This window comes from Aethalodelphis obliquidens, unplaced genomic scaffold, assembly GCF_003676395.1.
Source record: "Aethalodelphis obliquidens isolate GAN/ISIS:26980383/991018 unplaced genomic scaffold, ASM367639v1 scaffold89, whole genome shotgun sequence".
NCBI lineage: Eukaryota > Metazoa > Chordata > Mammalia > Artiodactyla > Delphinidae > Aethalodelphis > Aethalodelphis obliquidens.
This window is the reverse complement of record NW_020838033.1, coordinates 4,936,742-4,949,740: the sequence shown is the minus strand read 5'-3', so window position 1 is coordinate 4,949,740 and position 12,999 is coordinate 4,936,742.

Sequence of the window (12,999 nt, the reverse complement as noted above, 5' to 3'; positions counted from 1 at the left end):
ATACTGCGTTAAATCCTCCCTTCAGAAATCATTGCCCTCCAACCCCCAAGCACTACCACACACGGTCTCCCCGCCTGGTTTCAACAAGGGCAGGAGTTTATCCGGCTGTTTTGCACTGCTAGGCAAACCTTGCTGGAAGAGCAACAACTGCCTTCTTAATGATTCGCACATTAGAGGGCTTAGCGTCTTTACAAATGAAACATCCACTGGGCAATATCGAGCTGAAAGGAACGCGGAGGCTTTTTAGAAGAAATCGTACTGGATTATCATCTGGCTTGTGGTGATAATGTTTCTTTGATCAATATGGTAGGGGAAATTCTAGGTTTAGTCGAAAATGTCTACAAGTCTTAGTAATCATAGAACTGTTTCTAAACATCTTAGTAGTAGGTTAACTATATGAAATTGCCTATGTAAGTTTTTTATCTACAAGATGACAATTTCACCTGGTTCAACCTAATAATTCTGCATTTTATTATAGTCCAAGTTATAAGCTCTTAATAGCAGTTTTCTGAGTGTGAAATGATGGAACTTTGGACTTTGCAGATTGGTCGATACACTTCTCTAAAAATTACTGATTATTGTTAAACAAAACCCTGATTAACATGCAAATCCTAAACTATCAAGTATTTAACAGCCTGATTTTAAAAATATATCCCAGTAAACAGTTAAGATAGCTGGCTTATGTTCACATGTTTTGCCATTTAGCACCAAAAATATATAATTGTTTTGCATGTATTCAAGAGTGTTATATGGGGGGGTGGGAGGGAAGTTCCCAAAAGATTTGATTGCCTTTTTTTTTTTTTGCGGTACGCGGGCCTCTGTGGAGCACAGGCTCCGGACACGCAGGCTCAGCGGCCATGGCTCACGGGCCCAGCCGCTCCGCAGCATGTGGGATCTTCCCGGACCGGGGCACGAACCCGTGTCCCCTGCATCGGCAGGCGGACTCAACCACTGCGCCACCAGGGAAGCCCTGATTGCTTTTTACATAGAACTGAGACCGTAACTGCAGATAATGGCCCCCTATAATGAGCCATTTGAAAGGCAGGAAAGGCCACCTCAGAGTCCTTGACATTCAGAAGTGGCAAGGACCTTGGGTCAGCCACCTCATGTACCCATCAGCCCTTGGATAAGAGCATTTCCTTCCCCATATCCCCTAGGGTTGTCACCTAAAATTAACACCTCTAGTCTTGGGGAGCCCATCCTCTCTTAAGACAGCTCACTCCTAGAATTAACGAAAAGTATTTCCTCTCATTCAGCTAAAATCTGTCTTTCCGTGATCTCACCCTTCTGGTTCTGCTTCTACACCTTGAAGTCAAATAGAATAAATAGAATCCTCTTCCAAATGAAAGACCTCTGAATATTTCTTTTTTTTTCTCCCTAAATAACTGAATAAGCATATGCTCCTATGGATTTCTTAAGATAGTTGAGTCTAGATGACTTATGACATTTTTTTCCTGAGTCTTTTCAAATGATTAGCAACACTTCTGTGGACAGCTGTGTTTGAGAGGTAGCAATGGTTTCAATGAATACTCTGAAGCAAAGAGAAAATAAATCTGCAAAAAAAAAGAAAAAAAATGAAGTGAATGCATGTGATAACACTGTTTTAGGTGTCTATTCATGTTGATAGATTGATTTCTTTTTTGTTCTTATTTCCCTTTTTGGTTTTTTTAAATTTATTTTTTATTGAAGTATAGTTGATTTAGTGTTAGTAAATATCGTGTTAGTTTCAGGCGGACAACTCAGCGATTCAGTTATACAAAAATACCTCTGAGTATTTCAAGACAGCTGCCCCTTGAGATCCTGCCATAGAACACAATTTCTCTCTTCCAGTGTCTCTCTTGATAGACTGGGGGTAAAGGACTACCCCTTTCCTACTCTTGAGGTCTAGACCACCGGAAAGCATGAATGTTTTCTCTAACAGGGTGAAATCCCAATTCCTCCAGAACATGCTGCACTTAATCAAGGCGCACAGCATCTCTAGACCTCAGAATCCACCTAACTATAAAAAGGAAGGTGGTTCTGTGATGATCTCATGGTCTTATACAATACGAAAGTTTTATAACTGTGTGATATATGCAAACCCTATAAAATGAGTGTTAATATTTTCATATGTAGCAAAATGGGGAGCAGGCAGATTCGGTTCATCACACAGCACTTCTCAAGGCGCAATCATTTGCATACCACCGCCACAATTTTTACCATTTCTGGGTACCACCTGTACTATGATTACTTAACAGCTTTCTTTGAATCAACTTACTTATTCTACTTTAATAATTTACTTTAAAAGGAAACTTTATATCAGCATAAATGCAAAACCATTGTCTTTTGTCATAAAAACATATTTAAACATAGATATTTTACCAGTTATGTTTATTTTTAAATACATAGTATTTTAAAGAACATCATTTAAAAGGGCTGCACACCATCTAAAATCAGCTGAAGGACCCCACATAGTAGTCTGGGTAAAACTCTTTGGGGTGGACTGCACTAAAGGGAAGCTGTATTTCCCTTATATTCCCTGGAGTGTCAGGAACTTGGTCTTCTTAGAAACTATGCCTGGGTCAACAGCAGCTTATAACTCAAGAGCAAATTAGTGAAAGTCAATCCCATGATCACCTAATAATAATAAAAGCCAACATTTGTTGAGCACTTACTATATATGCCCATGCGGTTTTCATACTTTTGTATGAAAGTATGAAACTTTCTAACCCCTGAAGTCAATATGAGTCGATCATTTTACCAGTGAAATCTATAATTTACAATCTTGGGCTCAATCAACTCCTACAAATATTTTTTTCTTGGAGAACAAAACTAGCCTCAGGCTGTAGACCAAGGTAGTAAATGATATGGAAATTGAAGATTTGTCCTAAGGATTTCATCACTGTGGATCAATAATGCAAAAGACTCAAGACAAAAGAATATACTTCAAGATCAGTATTCTTATAATGGGAGATGTACGTGTAAAAATTATTCCCACTTGAATCCTCACCCCCTTTTCCTCCAGAACTCTCCATACCACCAAAATGAAAAAACACAGGCACAGATTTAAAACAAGTGAGTTACAAACTTTTCCACGATGCGAGTTATTGTACTGTATACAGAACTGCCCTCACATCTGATAGGGTGTGTTATGTTTGCATTTTACCCCTGTTGTGGTTTCCTGTCAATCTGTGAGCCTTGGGGAACCTTCTAGAAGACCTCCCTGGTTGACTGTCAGAATTTCAGCAAGTGCCAACCTCAGATGGCTGTTATGCAGAGTTCCTGACTCTTTGAGCTTTGCTTGCCTCTTCCAGTGTGGGTGCTTTGGATGGGTCTTCCTCCTCAAAAAGAAACACTCCACATTTCCTGGGATATTAGCTTTAAAATCAAATGTCAGTCACAGTCTAGGTGGACATTTCTGAAATTAATGGGGATTAGAATATCCCCATTAATTAGGGGATAATTAGGGAGGCTGCTGGGCCCCACCCACGCCTACTGAGTTAAAGTCTACCAGCGTGGAGCCTAGGAATCTAGCACATCAAAGTTTTGAGAACCAGCAATTTGGTTTAATCCCCTCATTTTCCAAAAGGGGAAACTGAGGCCCAAGAGAAGTGAATGGCTCACCTAAGATCCGTCTCAGAGGCAGGACGAGAATTGTTCTTCGCAGCTTTTTCTGGGAGAGCAGAGCCTCAAGAGAGTCAAAAACCCATTCCAGCCCAGTTGGACTGGATTTTGCCAAATGTTTGACATCTTCACCGTATGGTACTTTTTCATGTTTCCCATTATGCCAGTTTACGTAGACCTCAAGTGGCTGCACCATTAGTTGTCTTATCATTGCCAGTGTCATCAGAAATCCCAAACCAGTTGTAACCAGTACCCAGGAACCTAGAGTTTGGTATGCTCTTCAAAAGCAAAACGTGTAAAATCCAACCTAGCCAGACTCCTAAAATCCATCCTATAAAGGATGAAATTAGCCAAGGCAGAGAGGCAGTGGGGAGGGGTGGCTTAGAACACAAGCCTTCGTGCAGTTCTGGGTTCAAGTATTTTGCCCGATGCCTGGTACATAGTAAACACTCAATAAAAGTTAGCTGGTGTTCTGTTGATGATGATGATGGTGACGATGATAATTCAAGATAGAGTACCAGGGACTTCCCCTGGTGGCGCAGTGGTTAAGAATCCGCGTGCCAATGCAGGGAACACGGGTTCCATCCCTGGTCTGGGAAGATCCCACATGCTGCAGAGCCACTAAGCCCGTGCGCCACAACTACTGAGCCTGCGTGCCACAACTACTGAAGCCCGTGCGCCTAGAGCCCGTGCTCCACAACAAGAGAAGGCACCACAATGAGAAGCCCGCACACCACGACAAAGAGTGGCCCCCACTCGCGGCAACTAGAGAAAGCCCGTGCACAGCAATGAAGACCCAATGCAGCCAAAAATTAATTAATTAATTGATTAAAAAAAAAAAAAAAGAGTACCTGAGCAAACTTGGAAACACCCAAACCCATTTGATGAGTGTGTCTAGATACAAAGAAAGTCATAACTTAATTGACTGCAACATGATTCTAGCTGAGCTATATTGGGTTAACAGACTAGGCAGTCAGCTTGGAGTTAACGAAAAAGGAGCCACTCAAATTGCTGAACACCTACCAGGCGCCAGGCTCAGAGCTGGGTGCTTCAGACACATCATCTTCTTTATCCCTGACAGTAGTCTAATGAGGGATACTAGGATATACTACTTTATCATCCTAATTTTAAAGATGGAGAAACTGAGGTTCAGAGAAGTTAAATAACTTGTCCAAGATCACACAATTAATTTATGGTGGAGACAGGATTCCCGCCCAGATCTGTCTGACTCCACTACTATGGGTAATAGATAAAATTCCACCCGTGAAATACAAACTCAACTAACTGCCGACTGGCCTCCTCCCTTCTGCAACTCTTTAGAAGCACCTAACTCCTCCAGTTCTTCAAATGATGTTTTAAGAAGGAGAAAGGATTAGAAGCAAATGACTTCTCTCTGTAGAACAGTATAGACCAGTATCCTAGAGTCATTTCCCAGATACTTGTGTAGAGGGAAACATCCACACGAACAACATTCCAAGTCATAAACGGCAGCTCTGTGTGTTTAAATCATTTTGTTGGTATTTTCAGCCAGGCCCTCCTTACAAAACAGTTCTTACAGCATAACTAATGAAACATAATCATCACCCAAAGTATGTAGCTTAACAGCAAAGGGGGAGCAAGTGAGAGAACTGGTAAAGTATCCCACCGTGATGGTATCTATCCTAAATACTCTGCGACCCAGTTGTATCCAACACATCAGCAATAGGTGTTATGCACAGAAGCAGGGGGCTGATGAGAACGAGGCACTGGGGAAACCTGTGCGTATCAGAAGAGCTGATGTGAGTTGGCTGCAGCCAGGCTAATTCCCAAAGTAGGATCTGTACGGGTCTCCCCTTGCACTACAATTGTAGCAAGGTTTTTTTTTTTTACTATGGCCACTCACTTTGAAAGTAAACTTTATGATTTCCCACTTAATCTCCCAGGGTAGGTCTATAAACCAGGGGAAGGTGAATGGTTGATAGACACGCTTGAAAGGAAGCCAGTTTGTTCTGCTGTGGCTGAAGGTGTTCTAGGTTAATGCAACCGGGGTGTCCTGCCATCAGGACCATTAGTGCTGGAACACACTGGGTAGCTTGATAGCCTGAAACTGAACCACAATTTATTTATCCATGATTTGCTTTCTCAGGAGCAAGAAACGGAGAGCAGCAGGCCTGTGGACAAGGTAATTCCCTCTTCTCCAGCGAGGGTCGGTTCCCTGACACAGGCGTTCCCTGCCGGGAGGGGCGGGAGGAGGCTGTTTTCTGACGCACTCTGGCCAGAGGCAGAACCCTTTGTCTGAATGGTGTCTGTGTGGTATTACCTCCCACCTGGGAGAGCAGACAGGTGCTCCATCCACCGACGCACCTGTCTCCTGTTCTGTGCCTCCAGCGCCCTCTACAGGACGTTGTTAAGAACTGGACGCGGGGAACTAGGACAAAACCCACCCCGTTTACTTGGGTCTGACTGGGGGCTTTCAGGGCTAAACTGGGAAAGTCCTGGGCAAGCTGAGACAAGATGGCCACCCCATTTAATAAAGGGGGGCCTAAATCTGGGTGTAGGGGCGGGATGGAGACCATGCACTATGAAATCGTCATCATCACTTTACGGTTGAAATTGGGGGATGGGGAGGGGACAGCGCAGACCAAGATTCTAAGAGGTGCAGGGGCTAGCTAGGAGGGAGAAGTAAGCTGTTGAATAATGAGGCACTTTGCCCTGAGTCAAAGCCTTCAGCCCTAAAGCAGAGCCATGTGTCAGATTCCACAGCCCAGGCTGGGGAAAGAACGGGGCGGTGGCGCGGCGGGGGTGGGGGGTGGGTGGGGAGTGGGGGGATGGGGATTGGACACTTACATGTTTCCTTGTGAGCTGTGAATCATTCCTTTGCCTTTCATTCACTCAGCAAACAACTGCTGAGATCTATTATATTCCAAGAACCCTCTTAGGCACTAATAATGAAGCTCCATGGGCTTCCCTGGCGGTCCAGTGGTTAAGACTCCCGCTTCCAAGGCAGGGGGTGCAGGTTCAGTCTCTGGTGGGGCAGCTAAGATCCCACATGCTTCAAGGCCAAAAACCCAAAACATAAAACACAAGCAGCATTGTAACAAATTCAATAAAGACTTTAAAAATGGTCCACATCAAAAAAAAAAAAATCTTAAAAAAGAAAAAAAAGATCCAACATAACATGCTCCCTTGCCTTTTGTCTGGTAGAGGAGATGTGTATACAAATGGTCAGAGCCCAGTGGGTGAGCACCTGCATGAATGAAAAACTTTGCAAAAATGTGCCCTGGAAATGCCTTTTCCCTACAGAGCAGTGGGTGGGGAGCTCCTTTCTGTGGGTACCTGAGCATGGCAGAACCAACTGGCAGGAGTCAGGCCCAGGAAAGGGGGTGGCACAAGAGGGATCATTAGAGTCATTTGAACTCTGCTCTGAAGCTAGCCCACTTTCTCTGCCTGGCCCCCAAGGACTGACAGAGCCCAGAAAATATCCAGCCAGAGGAGGCTGATTAAATAAATTATGATACTTAAGCAATTTTGTGAGGTAACGTTGTTAAGAAAGGATAAGTAGCAAGATGGGGCAATACATACACCCTCAGATTAGGTTCTTTCAAAAAGTAAATGTTTATCGCTGGACTTCCCTGGTGGCACAGTGGTTAAGAATCCGCCTGCCAATGCAGAGGACACGGGTTGGAGCCCTGGTCCGGGATCATCCCACATACCGAATCTGTGGAGCAACTAAGCCCATGAGCCACAACTACTGAGCCTGAGCTCTAGAGCCCACGAGCCACAACTACTGAGCCCACGTGCCACAACTACTGAAGCCTGTGCACCTAGAGCCCATGCTCCGCAACAAGAGAAGCCACCACAATGAGAAGCCTGCGCACCACAATGAAGAGTAGCCCACGCTCACCACAACTAAAGAAAGCCGCGTGCAGCAACTAGAGAAGACCCAACACAGCCAAAAATAAATAATTAGATAATTTTGTTTTTAAAGTAAGTGTATATCGGGATCACACTCATGTATAATTAAATATGCATCCAGACAAAAACTGGAAGGGAAAACACGGAAACTGGATCCAGTGGGTTTGTGGCAAGATTAGGGGTGATCTTTTATTCTTCTCTTTGCAAAACTGGGTTTCGTATAGTTAAAACATTTTCATAATAACCAAGGAAAATATCTTTAGTGTTATAAAGTTCACATGGACTACATTCTAATGAAAAAAATATGGTATAAAAACCCCCAAACAGTGCTGCTATAAATTAGACCTGTTACAAAAGGAAAAAAAGAACAGTCCCGGATTAACACATCTGAAGTTACCCAGAAAGAGAAGAAACAAAAGTTTGTACAGGGGAATTAATTCTCCTTTCAACTCATGGGGCTTAATTATTTTGTCCATCTTCCCACCCGACTGGTGCCAGAGGTGGCGTCAGAACGCCCAGTCCACAAGCGAATGCAGCAGCCAAAGATGCCAGATTAGCTGAGCAGCCTCCAGACAAGCTGGGAGATGTAATAAGAGCTGGTGTGCTTCCAAGAGATGATCTGTGAAGGATAACAATTCCAGGCTGCCATCGAAATGAAGAGGTGGAGACAGATGCAGCTGCCAGGCTAGGCTGAGCGGCGGCTCGCTATAGCCCTAGGGGTGTGTGCGGATGACTAAGGAGGGACAGAGGCCACCAGGACAGGTTCCCAGCTGTGAGGGCCCAGCTCTCCAGTCCCAAGGAGAAGCATCCACCCAGTGTCCGGTCCGTCCCTCACAGCCCTTCACACGGCACCACAGACTCCATCCAGCCACCACTCCGTGGTACTTCAGAAAAGGCCTTAGATCGTTTAAGTTTTAAATAGGATGCTTCCTGTTCATCTAGTTTCAAGACTCCAGGGATGCCAACGAAGCCCCATCACATTAAATCTCCACCCAGCGCCTATCCCAGGACCCAAGACCTCCCCCTGGACTGAGGAGAAGGAAGTATAGATATTAGCTTGTAGGAGATTTGAATAGTGGTTGAATCAACTCTGTCCCTGAGCTTTATCCATTTGGAAACATGGTTCTGGGGTCAAAGGGGGCCACCCTGGAAGTTGCCCAGCACCTTGGCTCCTTGCATTCACCCCGCTGTCTGTGCCCTAGAAAGCGAGAATAAGCTGGAATACACCTGGGTAGAACCTCCTTGGCCTCACCTGGAAACTGCCTCCCCCTCCCCAACCCCTGACACAAGCCCGGACCCTGTTGGCGAGAATTTCTGCCGCCTTCCTCCTGCCCAGATCAGCAAACAGCTCTGTCATTCTCAATCACCCTGCCAAGGTACCCTTGACACAAGCCCTGATGAGATTCCAGCCCTCCTAGATTCTGGGACAGAGGGTGGGGGGCAGGATTTTCTATGAATGTTTTTTCCTGGCTCTCTCCCCAACCTCCTACTCAGAACCAGATGGACAAACTGCCTCTTCTAAAGAAAAAAAGATGGTAGACAGAGGCGGAGGAGCCAGTGACGGATCTTCTCCATGCGTTCATTCAATGCTCACTGATAGTTTAATAGAGTCCTGTGATGGGACACACTCAGAGATGAGGGTGGGCCTGGGCCCTCGGAGAAAGAGGAGAGAAATGTACTGACTGCCTCTGGCAGGAGCCAATCGCATGGTCCCTGGAGCTCGTGGTCCCACGAGCCAGAGGAGGGAAACAAACATTCCTGTTTGTTTCCAGGGAAGGCTTCAGAAGTGTGGTGTCTGAGCTGACTCTGAAAGGGCAGTGGGAGATGGAGATAGGGCACTGTGGGAGGAAAGGAAGGCCCTGGTGGAAAATGCAGAGCAGAGATGGAAAGGAGCAGCAATTGAAAGCGAGTCCCCCTAAAACTGAGTTCCTCTGCCGAGCTTATGATTAACCTCTCCATCCAAAACTTTACTCCCTTTCTTGTCCTGCACCTGTTCCCCCTCCAGATTGAGGAGTATCAAAGAAAAGCGGGGGATTATAATGGAGCAGGACTCTCTACGGGGTCTTCCTGGGACAGACCTCCCCACCCCCACCCCCACCCCGCACCCTGTTCTCCATCTGCCTCTTGTTTGTAGAAAAACTTCAGCCTCCTAGACCTTCCCCAAGTTCCAAAGAACAAATTTAATCAGAGAAGTGAGAAAATGCAGAAACCAGTCAAGCAAGACAAAATAATAATAGTTTAGCCATTAAACAAAGTCAAGGACCTTTAGTTCCTCCTCAAGGGCTATTGATAATATTCTGAGCCATATCCTTGAGCTGTTCTGCAGATACTGAAACCCCCACCAGATGGAAGAAGTTAACTGCATGCTGACCACAAGCACATAACCCCAGACCGGTTGGAACCAGAAGGTTGATGATGTTGACTCCTGATTACCTCACCACCAACCAATCAGAAGAATGTCCACGAGCTGATCACGTACCACGCAACCCTCTCCCTCACCCTACCTTTAAAAACCTTTCCCTGAAAGACATTGGGGAGTTTGGGTCTTTTGAGCATTAGCCACCTGTACTCCTTGCTTGGCACCCTGCAATAGACATTGCACTTTCCTTCACCACAACTCGGTATCAATAGATTGGCTTTACTGCTCACAGCAGACCCAAGTTTGGTTTGGCAACACAATAAACCTGTTGCTTAAGTGGAGGGGGGATGCTCTTTGGAGGGTTCTGATTCCCAGCCCAGACTGAATCTCAGCTTCCACTCAGTCCTCCTAGCTGGGAGGCATAGGAATGAGCTGTCATGGAAGACTATTAAAGCAGCACGAGAGGTTGAGACGTGCCTCCTGGACTCTGGGAAGACACCCTTCTCTTGGCAGCAGAGACTGCAATCGAAAGCTCTCAGAGGCCCTGGGCTTTGGGGTAAGGGATCCCCCGCACCCAGGAGAGTCCCACGGCTGGGAGAGGTCAGCCAATGGCTGGGGAGACCAGCGCCTCCATCTTCCTTGGCCGAAGGGCTCCAGCCAGAGGACTGTTGGCTCAGATGCCTATTCACACAGGCCTTTCCCCACCGTATATGGATCCGTTTCCACGAAGAAATCCAGAAACCCCAAGCACTTCTCCAGAATGGCTCTGAAGAACTACCTCCTCCTGGAATAGCCTGTCCCCAGCGCTCGCCTCCCACCCCAGGAGTGCATCCTGTCTGCAAATGAGAGCAAAATCAGGGCAGCTCAGAATCCTGCCTCCCGCCTGGGGGAGATCTGAGAACCAAATGAGGCGATCCCTGGATGCAGGCAAGCTATAGAAAGTACAAGGGCTCTGTTCAAAACCCAGGGGGGTTTTGGTTGTTGTCTGCAAGGCGAGAGGTGCTGTACGAAAATTCTTCCCCTGCTGTTTTCACTTCCTCTTCTCTAGCTTTACCCTGGGAAGGGGAAAATCCTGCAAAGATTAGCAGCTGATGTGTAAAAGTACCAAAACAACATTCTTCTCGTGGCATTTTTATAGCATCTTCTGGTAGCAGCCACGTGACTGGGTTCTGACGTTTCAGACTCAAGTCCTGAAGAATGGCCAGATCAGAACAAACCAAGGGGCTGGAAGGGCCTGCGGGTCCAATGTGCCACCATATTGCCCTGTCAGAGGGTCTCCAGCCTGGGCTTGGACGCCTCCAAACGAAGAGCAGGTGCTGTCACTGTATTAAGGCAGCCCCGCTGACACTGGCTCTGTGTTATGCTAAACGACATGGGCCCACCATCCACTGGTCCTCGGTGGGGCCTGGCGGGATTTCTGTGGTACGGAGAGCCCAGGGATGCCCTAACCCTGCCCAGCTTCCTCCCCCTCCCACAACAAGTTCCCAAGGGAACCAGACCAATGAAGGGCAGTTCAATGGGAGTCACAGTCCCCAAGCCATACCAGCACCAATAATGTCACCAAGCTCTGGGAATAGTTCTTACATTTACTGGGATGAACAATAACACACATCATAACCTATATGGGAAAACAATCTGAAAAAGAATAGATTTATGTATATGTATAACTGAATCACTTTGCTGTACACCTGAAACTAGCATGACACTGTAAATCAACTATACTCCAATATAAAGTAAAAATTTCAATAAATAAATAATAATAATAACACATCTGTACTGTACATTTGCTATGGAGCCAGGCCCTGGGATGAGCCAAGCTGGGAGTGAACGATGAAGGACAAGAGAAAGGGAAAGACACTTTCAGTGGGTTTGTGTAGTGGGGAAGCTGGGAGTGAGGAGGTGTGGCTGGAGCATGGCCCCAGCATGACTTTGAGATGCCAGACCTTGACACATGCAGCCTGAATGCTCCCCCTGGCCCCACCCCAGCCTCACGAATGCCTACCCTGCCATCAAGATGAATCCCACACATGCTGTCCTCTGAGAATCTTTTCCCAGCACCTCTACTTCCAGATGGAGTGAGATGCTCCCCATTTGTGTCTCCTACCAAGAATGTGTCACCTGAGTCACCATGGTATTCCCAGAACCCCACTTGTGGGGGGTATTAAAGAATATTGATTAACATTCATCTTTGTACCCCAGTGATGATTACACAGTGTACTGCAGAAGAGGGGCAGGTAAATGTTCCATGGAACGAATGAGTGAACGAATGAATACCAAGGGGTTATAGAGCTAGCATATGGCCAGACCTCGGGACAGGCACCCGACCTTACACCACTTTTGCTCCCCACAGGGCTTCATGGCAAAGCGACCACCTCATTGCAAGGACTAGCTCAACTCAACATTTGAGAATCACTCATTTCACAAATATTTACTGAGCTCAGATGATGTGCCAGGCTCAGTTCTGGGTGCTGGGGACACATCAGTGAACAAGACACAAAACCCTCTGCCCTCAAGAAATTTTCATTCAACAGGGAATGAGACACACTGTCCTTTGTGTCATATATGCACTCATCCCTTCCCCTCACGCCTCCTCCTTGCCCACCCAGGTCCCCCAACTTTAGCACTTTAAGGCACAAGTGATGCCCTACTTCCTTCCGAGAGAACCTGCGTCTTTTGGACGGCAACTCATGAAGCGTAACGAGAAGAGTGACATGGTACCATCAGTGACAGATGCAGGAGAGATGGCACTTCTGCTTCCTGGTCCCCAAATCTCACTCTGCATCCACTGGCAGTGTCTTCCGCCCTGGGGTGGAACTGGCCCTCTTAATTAAAGTGAATTAAATAGTCAGCTTTTCATAATGGGATGACGCAGAAATGCTCTGATGGCCGCTCTCGCCCTGGGCACCTTGCCGGCATCGGGCCTTCGGTGCGTCACTGTCCTGGGCTTCCTCCTCAGGTGCATCACTTGCTTCCCTGGCTACCTGGTTTCTGGCAGAGAGTCTGTTAGACCCTGGCTCGTGCTATTTGGCACGCACTTGGAGAGGGGTTGCCGGCCCCTGGGATGACTGTCTGCTGAAATGTGGATGTTGCCCCTAGGCAGCATTTCCCACTTTCCTGGGTGGCACGTCTCTCTCACTAGCACT